The 7,713-nt window shown below is 40.0% G+C and overlaps 1 pseudogene across 1 annotated transcript; it reads right to left on the bottom strand.

Annotated features, from left to right (window-relative positions):
• Positions 1 to 1,808: 1,808 nt before the first annotated feature.
• Positions 1,809 to 2,298, bottom strand: LOC111549390 (annotated as a pseudogene). The gene has a single exon (XR_002733714.2). The product of XR_002733714.2 is annotated as a 60S ribosomal protein L35a pseudogene (transcript).
• Between the last annotated feature and the right edge of the window lie 5,415 nt (positions 2,299 to 7,713).

Genomic DNA, 7,713 nt, shown 5'->3' with positions numbered 1-7,713 from the left:
TTTGTCAAAAAGATCATCTTTTCCCCATTGGATAATCTTAGCACCCTTGTTAAAGATACTGTGAGGGTTTATTTCTGGACTCCCTGTTCTATTCCATTGGTCTATATGTCTGTCTTTGCGACAGTACCACACTGTTTTGATTGCTGTAACTTTGTGGTAAGTTTTGAAACAAAGAAGTGTGAATCCTCCAGCTTTTGAAGTGCAGATTTGCTGGATATAGGAGTCTTAGTTGATAGTTTCTTTCTTTTAGCACTTTATATCAGCCCACTGCCTTCTGGCCTCTGAAGTTTCTGATGAGAAATCTGCAGATAATCTTATTGAGGATTCCTTATATGTGATGATCACTTCTTTCTTGTGGCTTTCAAAATTTTCTGTCTTTGGCTTTTAATAGTTCGATGCTAATACTTTTGGTGTGTCTTTAAATTTATCCTACTTGGAGTTCATTGAGCTTCTTGGATATTTATATTCATGTCTTTCATTAAATTTGGAAAGGTTTTGGTCATAATTTCTTTGAATAATCTCTTTGCCCTTTCTCTCTCTCACTTCTCCTCAAGGACTCCCCACAAAGCATGTGTGGGGCTGTTTGACGATGTCCTACAGGTCCTTTAGGCTCTGTTTTCTTCAGTTTTTTTCCTTTATATTCCTCAGATTCAATAATTTTCCTTGTCCTTTCTTCAAGTTTGTTGATTCTTGTGCTTGCTCAAATCTGTCATTGAATCTCTCTAGCAAGTGTTTTTTTAAATGTTAGCTATTGTACTTTTCAGTTCCAGAAAATTTCTGGAAACCAATTTCTTTTTGGTTTCTTTTTAGGTTTTGTCTCTTTATTGATATTTCCATTTTGTTCATACATCATTTTCTTGATATTTTCCACATCTTCTTTTAGTTCTTTGGGTAACTTTAAGACAGCTGTTTTAAAGTCTTTGTCTAATAGATCCTCCATCAGGTCCTTTTCAGGGACAATTTTTGTTGGTTTATTTTTTCCTTTGAATGGGCTATATTTGTCTGTTTCTTTGTATCTCTTGTTTTTTTTTGTTGTTGTTGAAAACTTGACTTTTGAATCTAATAATCTGGTAATTCTGAAAATCAAATTATTTTCCTTCCCCAGGGCTTACTAGCTTTTTGTTTTTTATTGTTGTAGGCTGTCTCTGTGCTGAGGAAATAGCCTGAAGTATAAGCTTACAGTCTTCTTGGGTCTTTTCTAAGCCTGTCCCTGGGCATGCACAGTGACTTTCTAATATCTTCTGTATATACAGTTGTTTTTGAGTGTCATAGCCTTCAATGTCTGGCTTCCAAAAACAGAGAAAAAGAGAAAAATGAAGGGCAGAAAAAGGCTCTAATCGTTTTAATCCCCTGGAAGTTGCTTCAGCCAGAGGAGGTGCGGTTTGCCACAATGTGGGGGAAAGTGCAACAACAAAACAATGGCTGTCATTTCTTTTTCTGCACCTTTATAAAGCAACAATCAGCAATCAGAACCCTACTATTTGGAGGACAGTTTTTTTTTTTTTTTTTTTTTTTCCAACCTTGATTCCAGCAAGTTGTGTGCATACTGCTCCAGGAACACATACACGGCTGCCTGATACAGGGCTGAGGAGTAGGATTTGGCTACTATTGGCTATTACTGTGCTGAAATTCACTGAAATTAACTGCAGCTTACTGTCCAACTCTTCCCCTAGAAGCTGCAAGCTTTAATAGACCCCAAAGTTTTAAAATAGTTATGTCAGACAGATTCTGCTAGAACAATTGTTTAGGTGGGAAGTCAGATTCCTGGTGCTTTCTACTCTGCCGTCTTCCCAGAATCCTCTCTCTAGTTTTTTTTTTTTTTTTTTTTTTAAGGTAATAAATTCTTTAATCCACTTAACAAAAATATAAGAACACAAATCCACGTTTATTTATTGATTTTTCGTTAGTTTAAATCCTTGAGGGGTACAGCATCACTCGGATTCTGTGTCCAATGACCTTAGCAGGAAGATTGCTTCGGAATTTGGTACGAACCATGCCACCGTTTCCATGGGCCCGAGTTACCTTTCCCCAGATGACTCTGGTTTTATTTGGTTTGCCGCCTGGAGTCACTGTGTTGTTCTTTGCTTTGTATACATAAGCGCATCTCTTGCCCAAATAGAATTCTGTTTCATCTCGGGCATAAACACCTTCAATTTTAAGAAGAGCTGTGTGCTCCCTTTGGTTCCGGAGACCCCGCTTATAGCCGGCAAAAATGGCCTTGGACCACAGCCTTCCAGACATAGTTCCTTTTAGAAGTCCCGTTCCCAGCAGGCCTCCACAGGAACCAAGATGGCGGGAAGAGCCTCTCTCTAGTTTTAAAGACATAAGAATTTATAATATACTTTTAACTCCAGTGGTAATAAAAGCACATTAAATATCTACTCATCCAAATAAAATTTTGTTCATTAGTACAAAAATCCAGTGAAATCCTTTATAGAAGCTACACTCTTCACATTGGTTCTCGGCAGGAAAGTCCCTCATCTGAGCAGCTTGAGGGCTAACAAGTATCTTCTCATATCAGAAGGAAAAAGGGGGAACATCTTACTTCTTGGAGCAAACAGGACAAGAACAGCTGAAATGGAGGAAGTATGTGACTTATATGTGATTTCAAGCTTGTGTTGCCAACAAATCTTTTCTATGCTTATAATAGAGTAAGGAATACAGAAAACTTATGGATAAATTTAGTGATATGGTTTGGATATTTGTCCTCTCCAAATCTCATGTTAAAATGTAATCCCCAGTGTTGGAGGTGGGACCTTGTGGGAGGTATTTTGTCAGGGGGGTGGATCTCTCATAAATAGCTTGGTGCTGTCCTTGCAATAGTGAGTGAGTTCTCACAAGTTCTGGTTGTTTAAAAATGTATGGCACCTCCTCCCTCTGTCTTTTGCTCCCACTCTTACCATGTGAGATGCCTGTGCCCCTTTCATCTTCTGCCATGACTGTAAGCTTCCTGAGGACCTTACCAGAAGCAGTTGCCATTACCATGCTTCCTCTATGATCTGCAGAACTGTGAGCCAAACAAACCACTTTATAAATTACCCAGCCTCAGTATTTCTTTTGAGCAATGTAAAAACGACCTAATACACCCAAGGAATGTGTTTGAGCCAATAATCCTTGAGTGCCTCTTTGTGCTAGGCACTTAGCTAAATACTTATTATTTCTATTGTCTAATATGGTTGCTACCAGCCTCGTGTGGCAAATGAATACTTGAAATGTGGCTTGTCAGAATTAAGATGTGCTGAAAGTAAAATACACACCAAACTCTAAAGATTTAGTATGAAAAATAATGTAAAATATCTCAGTAATATTTTATGTTGATTACATGTTAAAATCATATTTTTGTTGTGTGGAACTAGACAAGATATATTATTATAATTAATTTATCTGTTTCTCTTTACTTTTAAAAATGACTGCTAGAAAATGGATACTTATGTGGCTCACATTTGTGGGTTGCATTATATTTCTATTGGAAAGTGTAGCTTTACATTATTCCCATATTGCATCCCATAACAATCTTATAACATAGACTGTTGTTAGGTCTATTTTACTGAAGGAGAACTGCTGAGATGTAGACAGTGGGCGAGTTGCCCAGCATTATTAATGTACCCCAGACGGTTCTCTTGCCCTATTTTCTGCCATATAAGAACACAGCGAGAAGTAGTCAGTCTGCATCTGGGAAGAGGGTCCTCACCAGAACCTGACCATGCTGGCATCCTGATCTCAGACTTCCAGTCTCCAGAACTGTTTCTGTTGCTTATATACCACTCAGTCTATGGTATTTTGTTATAGTGGCCTGGACTGACTAAAACACATATTTAACCATGAGACTCCAAATCATAATCTCTGCTCATGTCTGATGCAGCTGGCAAGAAATCAGCAAGATTCACGTAAAATTGACATGGAATTTTGACAACACCTCCTGCTTTATCTAGTACCTGATACAAGCTCTGGGTCTTGTTTCACCATCTGTCCCGTGATTTTGTTCCTATTACTGCAAACTAACTTGGATTTGGGGCAGGTATTATTTTAGTATTTCATAACCCACAAAGCATTCTTTGAATTGTATCTCATTGCCACCAAGTAACTATTTTTCTGGCAACTTTTTTTTCTACTTCAGGTGCAGAGCATTGGTTAATCTTAAATTCATGGCACTCCACTATCAATTGTATGCAAGACCCTCTCTTATTCATTCATTCTTTTGCAACCCTATTCTCCACTTCTGTTCCTCTGTCCTCTCCATAGGCAGTCATTCTTTTTATGTTTTTTTAAAGTTTTATGTCTTTTTAAGTTTTATGTTTGTTTAAGTTCTGAGGTACATGTGCAGAACATGCAGGTTTGTTACATAGGTATACACGTGCCATGGTGGTTTGCTGTACCCATCAACCCGTCACCTACATTAGGTATTTCTCCTAATGTTATCCCTGTCCTAGCCCCATAACCCCTGACAGGCCACCGTATGTGTTCTTCTCCTCCCTGTGTCCATGTGTTCTCATTGTTCAACTCCCACTCATGAGTGAGAACATGTGGTGTTTGGTTTTCTGTTCTTATGATAGTTTGCTGAGAATGATAATTTCCAACTTCATCCATGTCCCTGCAGAGGACATGAACTCATCCTTTTTTATGGCTGCATAGTATTCCATGGTGTATATGTGCCACATTTTCTTTATCCAGTATATCACTGATGGACATTTGGGTGGTTCCAAGTCTTTGCTATTGTGAATAGTGCTGCAATAAACATACGTGTGCATGTGTCTTTGTAGCAGAATGATTTATAATGCTTTGGGTATATACCCAGTAATGGGGTCATTGGGTCAAATGGTATTTCTCATTCTAGATCCTTGAGGAATCACCACACTGTCTTCCACGATGGTTGAATTAATTTACACTCCTACCAACAGTGTAAAAGCATACCTATTTCTCTACATCTTCTCCAGCATCTGTTGTTTCCTGACTTTTTAATGATCGCCATTCTAACTGGCATGAGATGATACCTCATTGTGATTTTGATTTGCATTTCTCTAATGACTAGTGATGATGAGCAGTTTTTCATATGTTTGTTTGCAGGTATTCTTTTTTTTTTTTTTTTTTTTTTTTTTTTTTTTTTGAGACGGAGTCTCACTCTGTTGCCCAGGCTGCAGTGCTATGGCACAATCTCAGTTCACTGCAACCTCCACCCCCTGCGAGTTCAAGTGATTCTCCTGCCTCAGCCTCCTGAGTAGCTAGGATTACAGGCACCTGCCACTGCGCCTGGCTAATTTTTGTATTTTTAGTAGAGAAGGGGTTTCACCATCTTGACCAAGCTGGTCTTGAACTCCTGGCCTCGTGATCCACCCGCCTCGGCCTCCCAAAGTGTTGGGATTACAGGCGTGAGTCACCACGCCTGGCCTGCAGGCAGTCATTCTTAAGTGTTGACATATGTCTTCTCTCCGTTAGAATTCTTATAATAGGTACATTTTTGTTTTTTATGCATACATTTTTATATAAACCATGTTGTAGTAAAATTTTCATTCTGCTTTTCTTCATTCAGCAATATATTTTAAAAAGTCTAACCATGTTGCTGAGTATCTATCTAGACTGTTGCTTCTAATGATGCCTAATTATTCATCCATTTTATCCACTCATTTCACAGAAATGGACATGCACATTGCCCCCAACTCACCAACACTAGTAACGATGCTGTGGCAATATCCTCATACATCTTACCTCGTGTGTGAGAATTCCTCTGGATTCCTATACTTAGCAGTGGAAATACTGAGTCATAAGTAACATTCGTATCAGTTAGAGTAAAACCGGGAAAACAGTGTGTCTACGTGTGTAAAACTAAGATTTTAATGCAGGGAATAGTTACAGAGGTGACGCAAGAGCTGAGAGCCAAACAGGGGACATAGGTAATCTAGAGATTGGCAATAATAGGAAGCCCCTACCACATCTAAACTGCAGGAATTGCTTGGAACCAAGAGTTTGGGTCATCTGACAAAAGCCGGAATCATAGCACCTAGTGGGAGCTGCAAGAGAAGGAAGAAATATAGATGCCTCTATAAATAGGAGAGAGATAAGAGAGAGAAAAATAGCCTGTTCCCTTCCTCCATCCCCATCTCCGATTAGTGCTTTCCACTAGTTGAATCCAGCCCCCGATGCAGCTTGCTGATGCCAGCGCAGAGCAGGGGCAGTGAAGAACAAATCAGCCAGCAGATACCATATACTTGGTTTGACTAAGTCCTGCCAGACTGTTCTCCTAATAACTGTCCTAGCTACACTCCCACCAGCAATGTATCCCTACATCCCATCTACTTTTCATGGCCCTCTGTTCAACAGAGTGGAGGTACAGATCTCCACTATCTTCCTTTAAGTGTGTCTAGCCTATTGCAGATGCCTCAGGCATTTCCTCAAATCTAGTAGCCAGAGGGAAGTAAAGGACCCATCCATCCACTTAACCAGAACCTCCTGAGGGCAGGAACCTTGTCAAATTTATCTGTAATCCCTTATCTGGCATCATGCTCAATGCTACTGACCAAGTGAGAAATACTCTTGTTGACTATTGGTGTCATGCCTTTACCCCCATTGTTATTTGGTTTGCAGGTGTAGTCTACACTGAGGGCAGTTTTCAAGAAGCCACTTACAACATTGTGGAGGAAAATCTCTAGGGAGATTCTGTGGGTGAGGGAAAAGGTTGACAGTAAGCGGGTAAGCAAGGTTTAGGACTAGAATGGTTGTCAAAACACTGTGTTGGTTGGTAAATAGCCACTGCTCTGAGCAATTCTGAGTGACTGCTGTGCTTTGACAGCTCCAGCCACTCTCTGCAAGATCAGCAACTAAAGGAAGGTATTGCCATTATGATTAGGGGACTCCAGGACTCTGCTGTTGCAATCTAGCTGGCCATCTTCCTGATTGGTTAGTGTATATGCTTTACTGGTTGTTAAATATTTGAAATATTCTTCCCCTGGATGAGTACCACAAAATAAGGAATGTTTAGGGGAAAGTCTGCAGACTTTAGGGTGCCCTAGGGCTCCCAGGAAGCTTGTTTCTTTATGTGATAATGGGGAGTGAATTCTCTAGGATTATTTTCCTGATGGAAAATGCTGCATTTTTTTTGCTTTTCTCTCTCTTTTTTATTTTTTGAGACGGAGTCTCGCTCTGCTGCCCAGGCTGGAGTGCAGTGGCGTGATCTCGGCTCACTGCAAGCTCTGCCTCCCGGGTTCACGCCATTCTCCTGCCTCAGCCTCCCAAATAGCTGGGACTACAGGAGCCCGCCACCACGCCTGGCTAATTTTTTTGTATTTGTAGTAGAGAAGGGGTTTCACTGTGTCAGCCAGGATGGTCTCGATCTCCTGACCTCGTGATCCACCCGGCTTGGCCTCCCAAAGTGCTGGGATTACAGGCATGAGCCACCACACCCAGCAAACTTTTCTCTTAATGAATAACTTACACAGTAAAATGCACACATCTGATGTGGATAGCTCATTAAAATTTTACATATATACTAACATATCCACCAACCAGATCAAGATATAGATTTGCATCTTCCTAGCAGACTCCCTCATGCCTTCTCTTTGTCAGTTACCCGCCAAGTAACCACAATTCCGACATTTATCATTATAAATTAATTCTTTTTTGTCTCTTTTAAAACTTCATGTTAGTAGGAACACAGTGTATACTTTTGATGTCTGGCTTCTTTTGCTCAACATTAAAAACATACTTCTTTTGGGATTTATT

Source organism: Piliocolobus tephrosceles, chromosome 3, assembly GCF_002776525.5.
Source record: "Piliocolobus tephrosceles isolate RC106 chromosome 3, ASM277652v3, whole genome shotgun sequence".
In the NCBI taxonomy this organism is placed as follows: domain Eukaryota; kingdom Metazoa; phylum Chordata; class Mammalia; order Primates; family Cercopithecidae; genus Piliocolobus; species Piliocolobus tephrosceles.
Note: the sequence above shows the minus strand (reverse complement) of the source record. Positions and strands in the feature narration are given on the sequence as shown.